We start from the raw sequence: 17082 nt of genomic DNA, 5'->3' as shown, positions 1-17082 counted from the left end.
CTTTCTTGCATGAAGCCAATGTGTCTAAAAATAGGAACAGGAATGGAAGAGAAGATAAAAGCAGATTGGGTTCTTCCTGATCAGCATGGCTGTAAAATGAGGGACTTTACCCGAGGCTGTGTATTCCAAGAAAACCACCATTTCAACAGATTTATGAAATCATTAATTAATATGTAATAACACCATGAAATTATTAAATTAATAAACATGACTAAAATACTAGGAACAGGAGCATAGAGCTTTTTAGCTGAGACTTTGCATCCTTTGTTCTAAAAGCACTTGGTTTTTTTAATGCAAATTTTTAAAAAATATATGTTTGGATTTCTGTTGTCCATTAATGTACTGTTTCATCTAGTGAAAGATGAGGAGCCTGTAATCATCCAGATGTTGTTGGACTGTTAATGCGTGCTTCAGAATGGAGGTCACACACATAGCCCTCTCTCCCCCTCCATAAGATCACCAAGCCCAGAAGCTGAAAATTACCTAGCTGCGCCACTGGTTGGAATGTAAGAAAGGGAGGGATTCTTAGCTGTTTGAAACCAGTGGCAACACTTTTCAGAAAATCCCACAGGCATCTGTTTGGCCACTGTGGGTACAGCATGCTGGACAACATGGGCCTTTGGTCTGACTCAGGAGGGTTATTCTTATGTTTTAAGAAGAACCTGGAGTACTCCTGTTTCATATTCTGGTTAGTCAGCTGTGTCCTCTTTCAGAATATTCTATTCCCTCTCTCTGTCTTGGCTTTCCATCCCCCACCAACAGTCATTCTGCATTCTGTAGCCACCACTGAGCATGCTAAGTCCTCATAACGATGTTTTGGCTTTCCCTTCACTTCCCTCACTAAATAATTATTTACTTCTGAATACATTTTGATCCCCCCATGCCTGCTGCTACCTTTACCATTTGTATGGATGGTACTGTTTTGGCTACATAAGAATCCAAACTCACTTTGGAAATACAGTAGAACCTTGGTTCTCAAACTTAATCAATTCCAGGAGTCTGTTCGACTCCCAAAACAGTTCGAAAACCAAGGTGTGGCTTCCGATTGGCTGCAGGAGCTTCCTGCGCTCAATCGGAAGCTGCAGAAGCCGCGTCAGACGTTTGGCTTCTGAAAAATGTTCGCAAACTGGAACACTTACTTCCAGGTTTCTGGCGTTTGGGAGCCGATTTGTTCGGGAGCCAAGCCGTTCAAGTACCAAGGTACCACTGTAGAGGGAAAGACAGGAAGCTGGCTTACAGGCAGGAAAGAAAGGGAATGACAGGATGCAGGCATGGGCATAGCCAAGGAGGTGCAGGGAGGGGCAGCTGCCCCCCTAAATCAATAAAAATACATAGCAAGCTGAAGTTCTGCCCCCCTTAACAAAAGGCCTGCTCCCCCCACTGGCTACGCCCATGGATGCAGGTGGTTGGACATTTGTGCATTTACTGTCTGCTCTGACTAGCAGTGACTGTCCAAGGACCTGGGCAGAAGTCTCTACCCATTTCTTCTAACTGGAGAGATTCCAGTCTGCAGTCCCCAGAAAATTTGAAAAGAATCGCACCCCTGAAAGAATTTGGGGGCTGTAATTTTTGATTCTCGCAATGATTTGAATCAGCAACAGTTGGCATTTTAAGCTTTCACAGTTCACTACTCAGAGAACATGTGTTATTCCACAGCTTATGCATGCTGTAAATAAATAAACAAGCTTGTAAACATATGGGTTTGCTGAGCAAGTCCTCCAGTATCAGAGAAAAGGAGGAAGAAATCAGAAATGGATTAATCACATCTTTCCTCTAGGTACCCTAGTAAAATCCTCACTGTATTATGCCTCCTTTCACCTCCTCTAAAAAGTGTAAAATCAATAAAATAGTAGACTGTGCAAATCACACTTGTTTATGTAAAGTGCCTGACATTCATTTAGACAACGGAAAGAGTTTTTTGTGGTTGCAGAACCTGAAAAGGTAGTAGCAGGGGGGAAAGCTAGCATGAATGGATGTGACCTATATCTTAACATGTGGCAAATCGGGGCAGTGTGGCCTATCAAGCATCCCATGGGGTAGCTGAGAGTCAAGCAGGATCCAATCTAGCCTCCATATATGGAAACAAACCGCCCTAGTGATCATGGAAATCGATCACTGGCCAATTGGCTGGCATTGAGCCACAACTCCCCATGAAATGAGCAGGGGGTCTGTATGGAACACACTGAAAACAACCGCAGAGACAATTGTCACCTAGCATAAAATAAATTTTGCTCTGTGAATTGCTGCTGGTCAGGTGTTTTTTGATGAATCATCGCTACCGAGATGTGTTCAAAGGGCACATTCCTCAAATCGAGCTAGTCTTGTCACCCAGTAAACCAATCATTGGTCGCCTAGGAAACAAGCTAAAGGTGCAAGTTTGCATGCTCTGTAGGAGCTTCTAAGATTAGAGATTGAATACTGGTTAGTTTACAAGCCAGGGAAAGCAATATCCCTCAAATTCTCATTTAAAGCAGCTCACTGCACAAACCGTAGGTTCTATTTCCCCCGTGATGAAGAGATCAAAAGAGAGGAGACTTATGTTAGCAATGTACTAACTAAAGCATGCATCTTTGATAGTTGGAGCATTTGGCCTAGGAAATTACCAAAGGTATGTTTCCATGGCAACTAGGACAATTAATTTTATTATACTCATATTGCATGTGGTGTGTTTTCAATCATTCACATAGGACAAAAGCACACAGACATTTTAGCAATGACATTGTAAATTTGCTTCCAACCTCACTGGCCACTCAAATATATTCACGTTGAAGTGTATCCACTGCAGTGGTGGAGAGTGTGTGGCCAGTGAGGTTGGAAAGCCAATTCTTGAAGCTTTTGTGTAAACACACAACAGAGTTGAAATTTAAAGTCCTTCTTAGCATTTCCAGCCATTTCTTTAACACACACACACACACACACATTTTCCTCATCACCTTTTTAAAGTCTGCAATTGCTTTGTCTGACAAGCCGTGGCTGGTGCAGTCAAGGTGCTCTTGTGTGGATGGGGTGTTGCTGGCAAGAGAGGAGGGGATGGAGGGAGAGGGGAGGGGCTGCTTATGCATTCTGCACTCTGAATTGTTCAGACTATCTTTGTGATGCTTGATTATCTGCCTCTCCACAGCACTCTCTGCTCCCTTTAACCCCCATGAACCCTGCCTGGATATAGCTCACAGGTTTGTTTCTCCTGGTGTTGGCACTTTAAATAATCAAAGTGAGTGAGAGGAGACAAATCCCACCCCCTCTCTGAGGCCACGTTTGACCATCACCTGACACCATAGCTATGTCAGGTGACCTATTTTTGCATAGTGCTGTGCAGGAAGCCCATGGCTTGCAAAGTGTCTTTCTTAGTGCTATGGAAGATAGTTAGGGCTTCTGTGCACAGTGCTGTTTAAGTCTCGACCATCACTGAATTTATATACTGTCACAGAATCACTGATTGTAACTATTGAACACGCCTTGCTCATGACACCATGCTGGGGTTCCAAATATGGGCTGTTTGTTCACTGTGATGCTCTGCCCTTATGATCAGGCAGCATCAGATTTAATGAATGAATGAATTGCTGCAGAATACAAGGAGCAGGAAGGAGAGAGTATATAGTTAACTTACATTACTTTTCAACTACATTAAGTAAAAAGGCAGTGGTTCCTTCCACCTGTAAAATGGTCCATCATTCACAATTTTCCACCTGCTTAGTTCAATCACTTATTGGAGACGTTTGCTGCCCCCCTGTTCCATTAGCATCACTTGAGGTAGGTAGGTACAATTGGTACCAAGACACTCTACAGTTGCCAGAAATAGAGCATCGAGTGGCAAGTGTTATACCTGCAAGTGTTCTTAGCCTTGTGACTGTTTGTTCTGTGAATAGGCAAACAAAAAACCAACCAGTGATGATTTGTAGTAAAGCTCTTCTCAGGAATGTGCCAAAATAAGGGGCTGCATCCAAGGAATAGCCTCTTGCAGGTGTTACTATTTCTCATAAGAAAAAGGAGTCACAAAGAAGAGCCTAGCTTCAATATTTTGGTTTGATCCATGAGATTATTCAACAGCCCCTTTGAATCCAACTGTTTCTAAAGGTCTGGAATGAATTTTCTTGAGGCTGTTAATTTTACAGACAGAAAGTTGAAGTTTAGAGAAGACAATGCTTTCTGATGTGGAAGATCAAACCTTACCTGATAAATTTGGCATTTACTATTAGGATGTGGGGCAAAAAAGTTGCCTACCAATTCTGGCTACCAACCTGAAGGCATGACAGAAGTAACAGGAGGAAGGAAATGTTTTTGAAAACAGCATAAGGAGCAGGAGGAAGAAAAGAGGTGATGCCAAGGACCTTCTGGGTTCAAAAGGCATTCTGGAACTCAATTTGGTTTTCGGAAAGAAGACTTGCTCAGTCTGAAGAAAGAGCCCCAATAATAGATGGTGGCTTGGTATCTTGGAGGCAAGGCCAGCTCTACTATTAGAACAAAATAAAGAAATGACCTTAGGTGGCAGATGCTGGACGGCAGCAGTGGCAGCTCCCTGGTTGTTCCTCCTGAGCCCATGGACATTTCTCTTCTGATCAAGGATAGAGCTGGGTATACCACACAGCCTGTCATGGGACCTCTAAACTAGCCTACTGCCTCAGATGTGGTGGAGGATGCTAACAGCTGCTGGTGTTTTGAAAAAAAAATCCAGCTGCCGCTCCATGAAATAGAGACGAGGAACCGTCTTATTTACTGCATTTATTCAAATCTAATGCACACCGCTTTGGGCAAGATTACATTGCAAAAATCAAAGTGCACATTAGATTCGATGGCACATGTACATTTGCCACAAATACTTTTTTTTTTGTTTCAAGGTGCACATTAGATTTGATGGTACATTAGTAATTACTGTAATTGCCTCAGGTAGTAAAAACTCTTGTGCTAGCCCTGCTGGAAGGACAGGGGCTCAGGAGGGGATACTTTCCATCCTGTTTTCTTCCTTTCCTATCAAATGCAATGAAACCTCAGCTAGTGAAATATATTCTTGAAGTGACTTGCTCTGAAGCTGGCAGTGGGTAACCAGATTGGCAGAAGTATTATTTCATTAGCAGAAATTGGACTCTGGCTCAAATGAACCCTGTTGTTCTATAAGGGGTGGAGAGTTACAGGCCAGACAGTGGGCTGCTCAAAAAACCCCAGACCATTTCCCTCAGCCTTGGATTAAGCACCACAGCTCTTCTACAGCAGTAGTCCCCTGACAATGCACATAGTCAAGAAGTAGAGAAATGTTGGACTTCCGGGTTAGCGCCATCGGTAATGGCGGAATTCCTCTGATTAGGAGGAATTTGCTCTGTGGGAATAGGGTCTGGCCGCCACGGCGAAGGTGGAGACCCATTAAAAATCACAGGCGGGTGAAGGCTGTGAATGTGGGATTCGGCGGGCACCTTTCGTGCCCCCCTACTCGCAGGGAATCCCGATTTCGGGGCTCCGGAGCGAAGTGCGGTGAGTGGCGCGGTGCTATGAATCGACTGCTTTTTCCACGGAGCGAAGCCGCACAGCTGTTGCCGGAGAGTGCTGACTTTTCCCTGTGGACAATTTGAATTTAAAAGCAACTACTCGTGAGTAGAATAAATTGGAAGTTTTTAAAGGAAAAAAAGACTTAATTTGGCATCGAAGCGGGGAGGCTCAAACAGGAAGTCCGCCTTCCGCTTTTGTAAATAGATCAAAGCAAAGAGACTGCAAGCTAAAGCTTTGGAAAGCCGATCGGAAAGGACTATTTTCCAGCTTTTAAAAATAGTGAACCCCCCCCCCTTGGAAGCAGGAGAAGGGGGGGGGGAAGGTTTGGACTATATATACCTGCAAGACACAGGGGAGGAAGTTAAAATTCCACCGCTCAGAACCTGGGAACGGGTTGCAAATAGGACAATAAGATTGCTGTGCTTTGGAATGTGCTTTGACAGTGAATAGAGAGATACATTGTTTTTAGCTGCCCTCTCCTGATCTTAAGAAGGAGGAAAAGTAACTGAAAATTGAAACTAACTTTCTACCTTGAGCTGTGTTTTAAAAGAAGTTATTTTGGATTAATACAAGTACAGATAGTAACTATTTCCCCCTAGAGGAAGTTTCTGAAACTGTTACAAAAGTTGGATCAGGGGAATTTTTCCACTTGTAAGATAAAATTGTGTGACTGTGGGACTGACCTTGGAATTTTTAAGTGTTATGGCAGATGGGAAAGAAAAAGTAGATTTGCCACTCCAAGACAAAACAACAAGGTCTGGGAAGTCTTGGCAGTGAAGAGCGTCAGCATCTGGCCCTTCTGCCTCATCTGTGGCTGTTTCAACACAATCTAACATCAGAAGAAGCTTTAGCGCATGCATTAAGTAAGATAAGTGACTCACTGGAACAACTTAATAAGAAAGTCGATGATGCAACTACTACAATTAAGATAAATACAGAAAGTTTAAATAACTTGGGACAAAAGGTGACTACAAATACAGAAACCATCGAGAAATTGATACAAGAATCCAATACGATACGACAGACTGCAGAGGAAGCCAGGGAAAAAGTTGCTGTCATGGAAGTTAAGGTAACACAACTTGAAACAGAGAGAGTCCCAGACCTGCAGAGACAATTGGAAGACCACAAGTCAAAACTTTCTATGTTTGAGCTTAAAGAAAAACAGACGAATTTGAGGATTAGAGCTGTACCTGAAGTGGAGAAGGATAGTTTGATAGACTTTTCTCACGCAGGAATTTGAAGATTTGGGGGATTTGGATTTGGAACAGGATGAATTTAAAATCGTGAGTGCCTTTAGACTTGGAAGAGGAGGGAAGAAAGAGAAGAATAGAATAAGAGACTGTTTGATTACCCTCCGAACTAAAGAAGAGAGAGATAAAATTTTGTGGTACATGACACCAGTCAAGCTTGCAAAAATCTATCATTTGTCCGATCATAAATGTTGGAAATGTAAAGAGACTGAAGGTACATTCTTTCACCTTTGGTGGACATGCCCAAGGATTAAGACTTTCTGGGAGATGATCTATAATGAAATGAAAAAGGTATTTAAATATACCTTTCAGAAGAAACCAGAGGCCTTTCTCCTGGGCATGGTCGGCCAATTGATGCCAAAGAAGGACAGAACTTTCTTTATGTATGCAACAACAGCAGCAAGAATACTCATTGTGAAGTATTGGAAGACACAAGATTTACCCACCCGGGAAGAATGGCAGATGAAAGTGATGGACTATATGGAACTGGCGGAAATGACTGGCAGAATCTGAGACCAAGGTGAAGAGTCGGTGGAAGAAGATTGGAAAAAATTTAAAGTTTATATACAGAAACATTGTAAAATTAAGGAATGTTAGAAGGTTGTTGGAATGAAGTAATGTGGTTTTAGCAGAAATGATATAAAGGATTAGGTTAAAATTGATTTATTAATTGGTGAAAGATGAGAATTACAGTATATTAAGATAAATTATTAGGATAAAAACAAAGCTGGAAATGATTTGCTGAAACATCTAACTGAACTAGAATACAAAAAAGGGAGGTGTGAGGTCTAGGAAATAAGTAAAGGAAAGAAAGCTATGTAAAGGTCAGATTTGGTTTTTTTAATTGTTTGTTTGTATTTCTCATGTCTTTTTAATCTTTCTTTTTTATCGTTCCTTTTTGTAATCTTCAAAATTTGAATAAATAATATTATATATATATATATATATATATATATATATATATATATATATGAGAGAGATAAAATTTTGGGCTGGCACTATCAGAACCCTTTGGAATTACTACAGTCAAGAGTGGAAATTTTCAAAGACATCCCTAAATACCTTTTGGATCTTAGGTCCAATTACAGTGATTTGATTGCCCTGCTGAGAAAGAACAAAATCAACTTTAGGTGGGAATTTCCCCAAGGCCTATCCTTCAAAGGGAGGAAAATAAAAATAAAATCAGTAGAAGATAAAGTTAAATTTTTGAATAACTACGAAGAAGATCTGCAGAAGGAGCTTGGAAAAGAGTCAAGAGCATTGGACAGAAGATCACCAGACAGAGGACCAGAACAAAAAGCATTGGACAGAAGATCACCAAAAAAAGGAATACTGGACATAACAAAACTACGCTTTGGACTGGATAATTCAGTGAATGTGATACCAACACCACCAACAGAAGAAGAGCAAGCATTGGGTGCAGTTGGAGGAAAATCAGAGTAATCATACCATGGCATTGCAAATATTAAGTTGGAACATTAATGGACTGAACTCCCCCGAAAAAAGGCACAGAGTCTTTCATTTATTGAAAAAGGAACAATTGGACTTGATTTGCTTACAAGAAACACATGTGACAAGGCTACATAGGAAGATATTGAGCAATAAAAGATTGGGACATGAATTTATTTCATCAGACAAAGTTAAAAAAAGAGTAGTACTTTATGCAAAGGAGAGCCTATCACTGAAATTTATATTTAAAGATGATCAAGGAAGATTTGTTGCAACTGAAATCCAATCACAAGGAGAGAAATTTCTGATAGTAGGCATCTACGCACCAAATGAGGGGAAATCGGAATTTTTTAAGAAGTTACATGAGACTCTGTTGGATTTTATGGATTACAATATGATTTTGATGGGGGACATGAACGGAGTGGTATCTACAAATATGGATAAGGCACAGAGACAGGCAGTTACTAAGGATGGTAGACTACCAAAAACTTTTTTTAATATGACTGACAACATGGATTTAGTGGACACCTGGAGAATGAAGAACCCTCTGGGAAGAGAGGGAACTTTCTTCTCTGAGGCCAAAATGACATGGACAAGAATTGACCAAATTTGGGCAACTAGAGGGCTGGCTCCGAAGATCAGAAAAGTGGAAATTTGCCCTAAAATTTGCTCCGACCATAATGCTGTCAAGATGGAAATGAAACTAACACCAATTGGTTCCTTTAGATGGAGGATGAATGACACTTTGTTCAGGAATGAAGAAGTGACTAAGAAGGCCCAAAAAACTTTGAGAGATTATTTCGAGATAAACATTAACACTACTGTTGAAAAAAGAGTAATCTGGGACGCAAGCAAAGCGGTTATGAGAGGATTTCTGATACAACAGAATGCAATTAAGAAGAGAGTTCAAAATGAGAAAAAAGACAAAATTTTGGAGAAAATAAAGGAAGGAGAGAAGAAATTGAGAGTGAAACCAAAGTCGCAGGAGATCCTGAAAGAGATAAAATTATATCAAGTACAATATATGAAAATGATGAATCAGGAAATAGAATGGAAAATTAAACAGATGAGACAAAAGACATTTGAATCGGCAAATAAGTGTGGAAAACTGCTGGCTTGGCAAATGAAAAAAAGACAAAAACTTAATACCATTACGAATTTGGAAGTGGAAGGAAAGAATATACAGAATCCAGTGGAGATCAGAAAGTGCTTCCAGAGGTACGTTAAACAATTATATACACAGGAGACGCAGAAAGAAATGGACATTGACCGTTTTTTGAAAACAAATGGACTACAAAAAATCTCTCAAGAAAATAAGCTAATGTTGAATTACAAAATTACGGACCAGGAGGTAGAAGGGGCCATTCAGAACATGCAATTAGGTAAATCCCCAGGACCGGATGGTTTGACTTCAAGATATTATAGATCCCTGAAAGAATGGTTAGTACAACCTTTAAAGGAAGTTTGTAATGAAATGTTGGAAGGGAAAAGGGCACCAGAGTCGTGGAAGGAAGCTTATAATACACTTATACCGAAAATAGAGTCTGAGAAGACACAGCTTAAGAATTACCGCCCCATATCTTTGCTTAACGTGGATTATAAAATTTTTGCAGACATTTTGGCTAAAAGACTAAAAAAGGTGCTAGTAGAAGAAATTCATAAAGATCAAGCGGGCTTTCTCCCGGGCAGACACTTGTCTGACAATACGAGGAACATAATTAACATCCTAGAAAAACTACAAGTGAACATTAATACCAAAGCAGTTCTGATATTTGTGGACGCAGAGAAAGCCTTTGACAACATTTCTTGGAGTTTTTTGAAGAAGAATTTACAAGGGATGGGGGTTGGTCAAGAGTTTGGAAATGGTATAGGTGCAATTTACTCAGAACAAAAGGCTAAATTAATTGTAAATAATGTAGTGACGGAAGAATTTAAGATAGAGAAGGGAACACGACAAGATTGCCCAATCTCTCCATTGCTTTTTATATCGGTCCTGGAGGTCCTTTTAAACATGATTAGAAGGGACCAATTGGTTAAAGTCGGAGCTAAACAGTACAAGTCGGAGCTAAACAGTACAAATTGAAAGCATTTGCCGATGATTTGGTATTGACACTACAGGAGCCAGAATCTAGTACTAAAAGAGTACTGGAACTAATTCAAGAATTTGGTCAGGTAGCGGGTTTTAAGTTGAACAAGATGAAAACTAAGGTTTTAGAGAAAAATCTAACAGTGACTGAGAGAGAGGTTTCAGAAGGAGACAGGATTAACACTGGGTAAGAAAGTGAAATACCTAGGGGTTAACATGACTGCCAAGAATGTGGATTTATTTAAGGATAACTATGAAAAATGTTGGATGGAAGTGAAAAAGGATTTAGAAATATGGTCAAATTTGAAGCTATCATTGCTAGGCCGAATCGCTGTGATAAAAATGAATGTATTGCCTAGGATGCTGTTTTTGTTTCAAACACTGCAAATTCTGGATATAATGGATTGTTTCAAGAAGTGGCAGAGAGATATTTCTAGATTTGTCTGGCAGGGCAAGAAACCTCGAATAAAATTTAAGATATTAACTAACGCTAAAGAAAGAGGTAGATTTGCCCTGCCAGACCTTAAACTCTATTATGAATCAGCTGCTTTTTGCTGGCTGAGAGAATGGTTGCTTCTTGAAAACACTGACGTGCTGGATTTAGAAGGTTTTAACAATGTATTTGGGTGGCATGCATATTTGTGGTATGATAAGGTCAAAGCACATAAAGCGTTTAAAAACCATATTGTCAGAAAAGCACTGTTTAATGTCTGGATAAGATATAAGGATTTGCTTGAAAATAAAACCCCAAGGTGGTTGTCACCAATGGAAGCGAAGGCTCAGAAAAAGCTCAATATGGAGCCCAAATGGCCGAAATATTGGGAAATTCTGGAACAAGAGGGAGATAGATTAAAACTACAGAGTTTTGAAAAACTAAAAAATAGAGTGCGATATTGGCTCCATTATTATCAAATAATGGAGGCATATAATCTGGACAAAAAAATTGGCTTCCAGGTGGAAAAATCAAAATTGGAAATAGAACTGTTAGATCCCAAAAGTAAGAACTTGTCAAGAATGTACAACTTGCTGTTGAAATGGAACACTCAGGATGAAACGGTGAAATCAGCTATGATTAAATGGGCACAAGATGTTGGATATAATATTATGATGGCTGACTGGGAACAGTTATGGACCACAGGTATGAAGTTTACGGCATGCAATGCCTTAAGAGAGAATATAATGAAAATGATATACAGGTGGTACATGAAACCAGTCAAGCTTGCAAAAATTTATCATTTGCCCAATAATAAATGTTGGAAATGTAAAGAGACTGAAGGTACATTCTTTCACCTTTGGTGGACATGCCCAAGGATTAGGACTTTCTGGAAAATTATCTATAATGAAATGAAAAAGGTATTTAAATATACTTTTCTGAAGAAACCAGAGGCCTTTCTCCTGGGCATGGTCGGCCAATTGGTGTCAAAGAAGGATAGAACTTTCTTTATGTATGCTACAACAGCAGCAAGAATACTTATTGCAAAGTACTGGAAGACACAAGATCTACCCACCTGGGAAGAATGGCAGATGAAGGTGATGGACTACATGGAACTGGCGGAAATGACTGGCAGAATCCGAGACCAGGGAGAAGAGTCGGTGGCAGAAGATTGGAAGAAATTTAAAGTTTATTTACAGAAACATTGTAAAATTAAGGAATGTTAGAAGGAGGCTGGAATGAAGTTATGTGGCTTTAGCAGAAATATTATAAAGGACTAAGTAAAAATAGACTGTTAATGGATGAAAGGAGGAAAGGTAAAGTTACATTATATTAAGATAAATTATAGGATAAAAATTGGGAAGGATGGAAAGGATTTGTTGAAATAGCTAACCGAACTAGAATACAAAAAAGGGAGGTGTGAGGAGGTCAAGAAAACAAGCAAATGAAAGATAAGTTATGGGAAGGTTTGTTGTGTTTTTTTTCTTCTTCTTTTTTGTTTTTTCTTAATTGTTTCTATTTTTCTGTTTTTTTACAAGTTTGTGTTTAACTTAGTGTGTTTTCTTTTTCTTTTTCTTTTTGTAACCTTTAAAACCTTAATAAATATTATTCTAAAAAAATAAAAATAAAAAAAGAAGTGGAGAAATGTTATGTCTCCCTCACGGTGAGCTTCTGTTGATGCTCCAGGGCTTCCAGAGCCCATGAGAAAAGTACCTGTCACAATAGGCTCTAATATTGTTCTCTCTTTTCTCTCTTTGTTATCTTGTTGCTTGGATACTGCAATGATTCACTTCCATAGATATTTTAAAACCCAGAAGGATAGGGTAAAGAATGGTTTGATACCGAGTTTGAGCAGTTCAGAAGACCTGCATACCGCAGCAGTGGGCTGTGAGAATGGAGTAAGAACAAAGTCGAAGGAAGTGGCCAGGGCTGTCTTTGGAACGCACAGTCCTTCCCCCTCCTCTTGACTTAATGCCAGTTCAGGGAAGTGATGCACAGTTTCTTCTTGTAGCCCTGTGACAAACCCAAGTTGCAGAGACAAACCTGAACAAACAAACAAAGCTGCCTGCAAGTGGTTGAAGAGCAGAGGGAGCCCATTTCCCCTCATGCTGTGCCATTTGCGGCCTGTGGAAAGAGGGCTAACATGATTTGGTGTGTGAAGTTGCCCGTCACTTCCATGGAAAATAAGTGTGAATGCTGCCAGGCAGCTCCTGTCCTACGGCAAAAAAGCAGTAAGAAAAGGAATAAACCAAACTTCTTGGCAGTGGGGAAATATGTATTCCGATATGTGCTTTGTTCTTGATAGATAGGAGATGGATGGAATGACGCAAAGGGAAATCAGAAATTGCTCAGCAAGTCTCCAGGTGCAAACATTGTTCTTAATTTGTAAAAAAACAATAACTCCAAAATATACTAGACTAATATATGATACTCATATCAGGAACAACCCTTCCATGTGTCTGACTCTCCTAGGAATCTGTTTCTTTTAAATAAAATTTTGCTATCTGGGAAATGCAAGTTAATTTTGCTGTCATCTTACCGGCACCAAGCACCAAGCGAGGGACAGCACCCACATGGCACTGGGAGGGTGACCAAGTGTAGGCTGGGAAGAGGAAAAGAAAACAGGCTCACCACCCTGAAATTCGCCCATCCCTATACAATACTTGTAGTTCAAAGGTCTTTGCATACACACTCTAGCTGCAGTCCTGGTAAGGAAGTCAATATTATTATCTGCTATACATACTGCAGGCGGAAGGACTGAAACAGAGAGTGTGGCTTAGGTTTACCTAAGGTTGCCTAGTGAGTTCCTAGCGGAATCAAGGTTCAAACTGGGGATTTCCTCAGCCACTGTGCTATGCCAGCTCTCTTTTATAAACAACTGGCAATAGTGAGGAGTAATGACAGAAAAAGAAAAAGTTGATTCTGCTAGCATTCAACTGCACAAATTTTAATCACCAACCTATCTCAACCTGGTGCCTTCCAGCTGTATTAGACTCCACCAGACACAGCTGTAGTCCAAGCAGCTGGAGGACATCAAGTTGGGGACATCTTTTCTAAATCATCCAGGGCAGACCATTGCTTGAAACAATAATACTGGGATTGATATCAATTTGCCAGAGTTTTTTCTTGAATTATCTTAATGGGAAGCACTGGCACGTATTTCTATGTCACCTGTTCATTGTCTGTAATTCTTTAAAAATCTAAGTGCCTTGAAACAGAAACCATAGCAACATACGGTAGAACCTCCAGAAGTAAGAGGAATTCAATGTCACACGCTTCTGATAGTTTCACCAATGCAAGCATTTTGGCTTCCAGACAGACTGATCCCCCACCTCCTCCTCCTCCCATGGGGTTCTCTCCATTAAAACCAATTTTTGTAGGGGGGGGGGCGGGACTCTGTTGTGCAAGAAGTGATTGTGCAGGGCTTCCACTGACAGATCTTATGATTTGAATCCCACCTACATTAATATAAAGAAAGAAACTGAAGTCCTGTTGTAGCTTTCTTTGCATAACAATTCTATTCTATTCTCCACTCCACCCACAACTAATGCATCTACAATTCCTAATCACGGCGAGTGGATTCTATACTGTACGTATATGTGCTCAGAGGGACGCTGGCTTTGCCTGTCCAATATATAGACATCACAAAACCCCGATATATTTTTATGGGATAGGACTTTAAAACAAATGGCTTGAATATCAAAAAGCATACATTTAAGCCAGGTTTCTTTTCTCCCCTCAACTGCTTTTTAAATGCAGGGCTGAACAGTTGGTTTTGGATTGTCTTCATGTGTGTCATTTGCTGTAATTATTAATCAATCACTAATGATTTATCATTAAGTCAGTAACCTGCCAGTAACCTGCCTTTTTACTGGTACTTTCAACAATGGCTTCTATTTACTACTGGCTAAATCACTAACTGCTGCCAGTATTTCACTCAGCTGCACTCCTCAGAATTGTTTGCTAAACCTCCCATCAGCCTAAGCCATGACATGATACCAACTTAGCTAAGAGGCACATTCATCTAAGCACATTTGGCTCTTTTGTCAGTCTGTAATGAGGAACAGCACACTTCATTCTAGATAAGCAACATCCTTACCATTTACAAGGTTATCGTCTTTTCAGAGATCTATCTTTGGATTATTGATTTCCCCCCTTAAAAGACCAAGATTATTTTGGGTTTTCAGCCAAATCTAAAGTTCACAGCATAATAAAGACTGCCTTTTCCCCATCAAAACTGTGTATACTTTGATCATTAATCATTTATGTGCAATCGTGTTTTAGAATGCTTGCATCCTTCATCCTACACAGCCCTGTAGTCCAGGGATGGGGAACCCTCTTCAGCCCGGGGGCCACATTTATTTGTGGGCAACATTCTGGGGGCCATATGCCGGTGATGGGAAGGACCAGAGGCAATAGTGGAGACTTTGCAGCTACTATAGGCTAGTTTCTACACACACACTTGTCTATTTCCCATCCAGGCAAGGGTCAGGAGTGGGAATCAGGGGCAGGTCAGCAGTAAAACACAGTGTCAGAGAAGTTAACTCTTTATTCAAACAAACCCAAACAGCACAGGCCTAGTAATCACATCAACTCCTCCCAGTAGGTCTTACCCCAATGAGGAAGTGGTGAGGACTGAAGGTCCTCGCCTTCCCACTGCTCTCTAAGGCTCCTCCCCTGGGTCCTTCCCCACCAACATGAGGCTCCTTCATCTTGTTTCTCTTTGCTCCATCCTCTGTGTTCTGGGAGACTGGGGGTGGAGAGGGGAACTGGTCACAGCAGGAGGAGAGATTCCCTGACTTCTTCAGCAGCCCGCCTCCACTCTGCTTCTTGAACAACCCCTGCTTCTGCCTCTGATTCTGGATGGCTCTCTGCCCCAGCCTCTTCCTGCTCACCAAACCCTGTAACCTCTTCAGCTTCCAACACCTTCTCCTCCCAGTCTGCTCCCTCTGGTCGCTCATTGTTGTCCTACCACCACTCCGCTGGCTCTCAGCCTTCTTCCCCTGAGGTTTCCCTTGGAGGTTCCCCAGCTGATGCCTCCTTCTCCTCCTCTGCATCCAGCCAGTCCATGACATCAAGCAAGAGTCATTGTTGGGGGTGTGAAGCCAAAGGGGGTGTGAAGCAAGATTTTTGATGGGTGTGGCCTGGAGAGTGCCCTAAGGGCCAGGTAAAGATGCCTCAAGGGCTGCATTTGGTCCCTGGGTCTGAGGCTTCCCATGCCTGTTGTAAGCAGATGAACACATTTCACATTCTACTTATGGAGAAGGGGTCTTCTCTGAGTAAAACTTAGTGGAGGGGTATTTTTTATCATTATGTTATGCATTCTGTGTTTTTAACTTGTAAACTGCCTTGTGATCTTCAGAATGAAGGGCAATATATAAATTTAATAAATGATAATAATACTGCCACTCAAAGACCCTTCATTCTTCCAACATGCCCCCCAAAGGGACAACAGGTCAGATTCAAGAGGCTTTGTGTTTTTAACCTGTTTGGCATTTTCTGTTTCATTTTAAATCTGTATCATGCTTTAATACGAAGACAGTGCTATGAAACTTGTTGCTCACATTGAGGACGTATTTAAGTATTTCAAGTGTGAAAGCTAGCTGAACATGGAGACCAAACTTGTAAAATACATTAACTGTAGATACTTGAGATGGTCTATGTGTAGAAAAAGAATTCAAGACAGAGGCAATAAAGCAGCCAGACTGGGCCTGGCTCCTTTCAGTGTGTCATTCCTAATCAAACAGAAACAGTCTAAAGCAAAATGCTGTGCACCACATTCAAGAAGAATTAGTGCCACATAACTGTGAAATAAAGGTCTAATAGCAAAGAATGACAGAATTGTGTCATTTGCAGCATGAAACTGTGTCATTAACTCTTTAACTGTTATTTTGAAGGAAGACCATTAGAGCTTTGCAGTTTGCTGGTTATTATGTTGGCCTGACATATTTCAATTCACACTGACCCTTCTTTGTGCCTATGGTATCTTTCAGAGATAATGAACATTACAGAATGCCTCTATCTACAGTATCAGCACTGAATTTTCACTGCTGATAAGAGATCCAGTAAATATTGATCCTGTGGAGAAAGCCAGCCAATGTACAGTAAAATTGTTTGGAACAGTTCAGGAAAATAGTGTTTACTCTGTTCTGGATAAGATTGTACTTTTCCCTCTTAAGGAACAGGTGTGCATGTTGGGATTCACAGGATGCTGTGTAAGTAAGTCTGCAGGCTTCAGTCTGCAACAGGCTGATGCAATACTCTCTGTGGAGGTGCTGGGTCAGGATGACTCAGCAGTAATGTGATTGGCTGTCACCGTTTTAAAAGTAAAGCCTGTCCAATAGTAATTGTGGTGGTGTGGTGTAGATGAGTGTGGAGTCTTCTTT

At 40.7% G+C, this 17082-nt stretch overlaps 1 protein-coding gene and 1 long non-coding RNA gene across 2 annotated transcripts in view; one reads left to right on the top strand and one right to left on the bottom strand.

Moving 5' to 3' along the window:
- GPR6 (G protein-coupled receptor 6) overlaps positions 1-17082 on the bottom strand; it is a 43550-nt gene that overhangs the window by 23962 nt on the left and 2506 nt on the right. The window lies entirely within an intron of this gene.
- On the top strand, positions 538-16791 carry LOC309339499. Its single transcript, XR_014155417.1, has 3 exons — positions 538-688; positions 3122-3173; positions 16690-16791. It is a non-coding gene; the product is annotated as an uncharacterized lncRNA (long non-coding RNA).

Source organism: Podarcis erhardii (assembly GCF_964252035.2).
Source record: "Podarcis erhardii genome assembly, chromosome: 3".
Lineage (NCBI taxonomy): Eukaryota > Metazoa > Chordata > Lepidosauria > Squamata > Lacertidae > Podarcis > Podarcis erhardii.
Note: the sequence above shows the minus strand (reverse complement) of the source record. Positions and strands in the feature narration are given on the sequence as shown.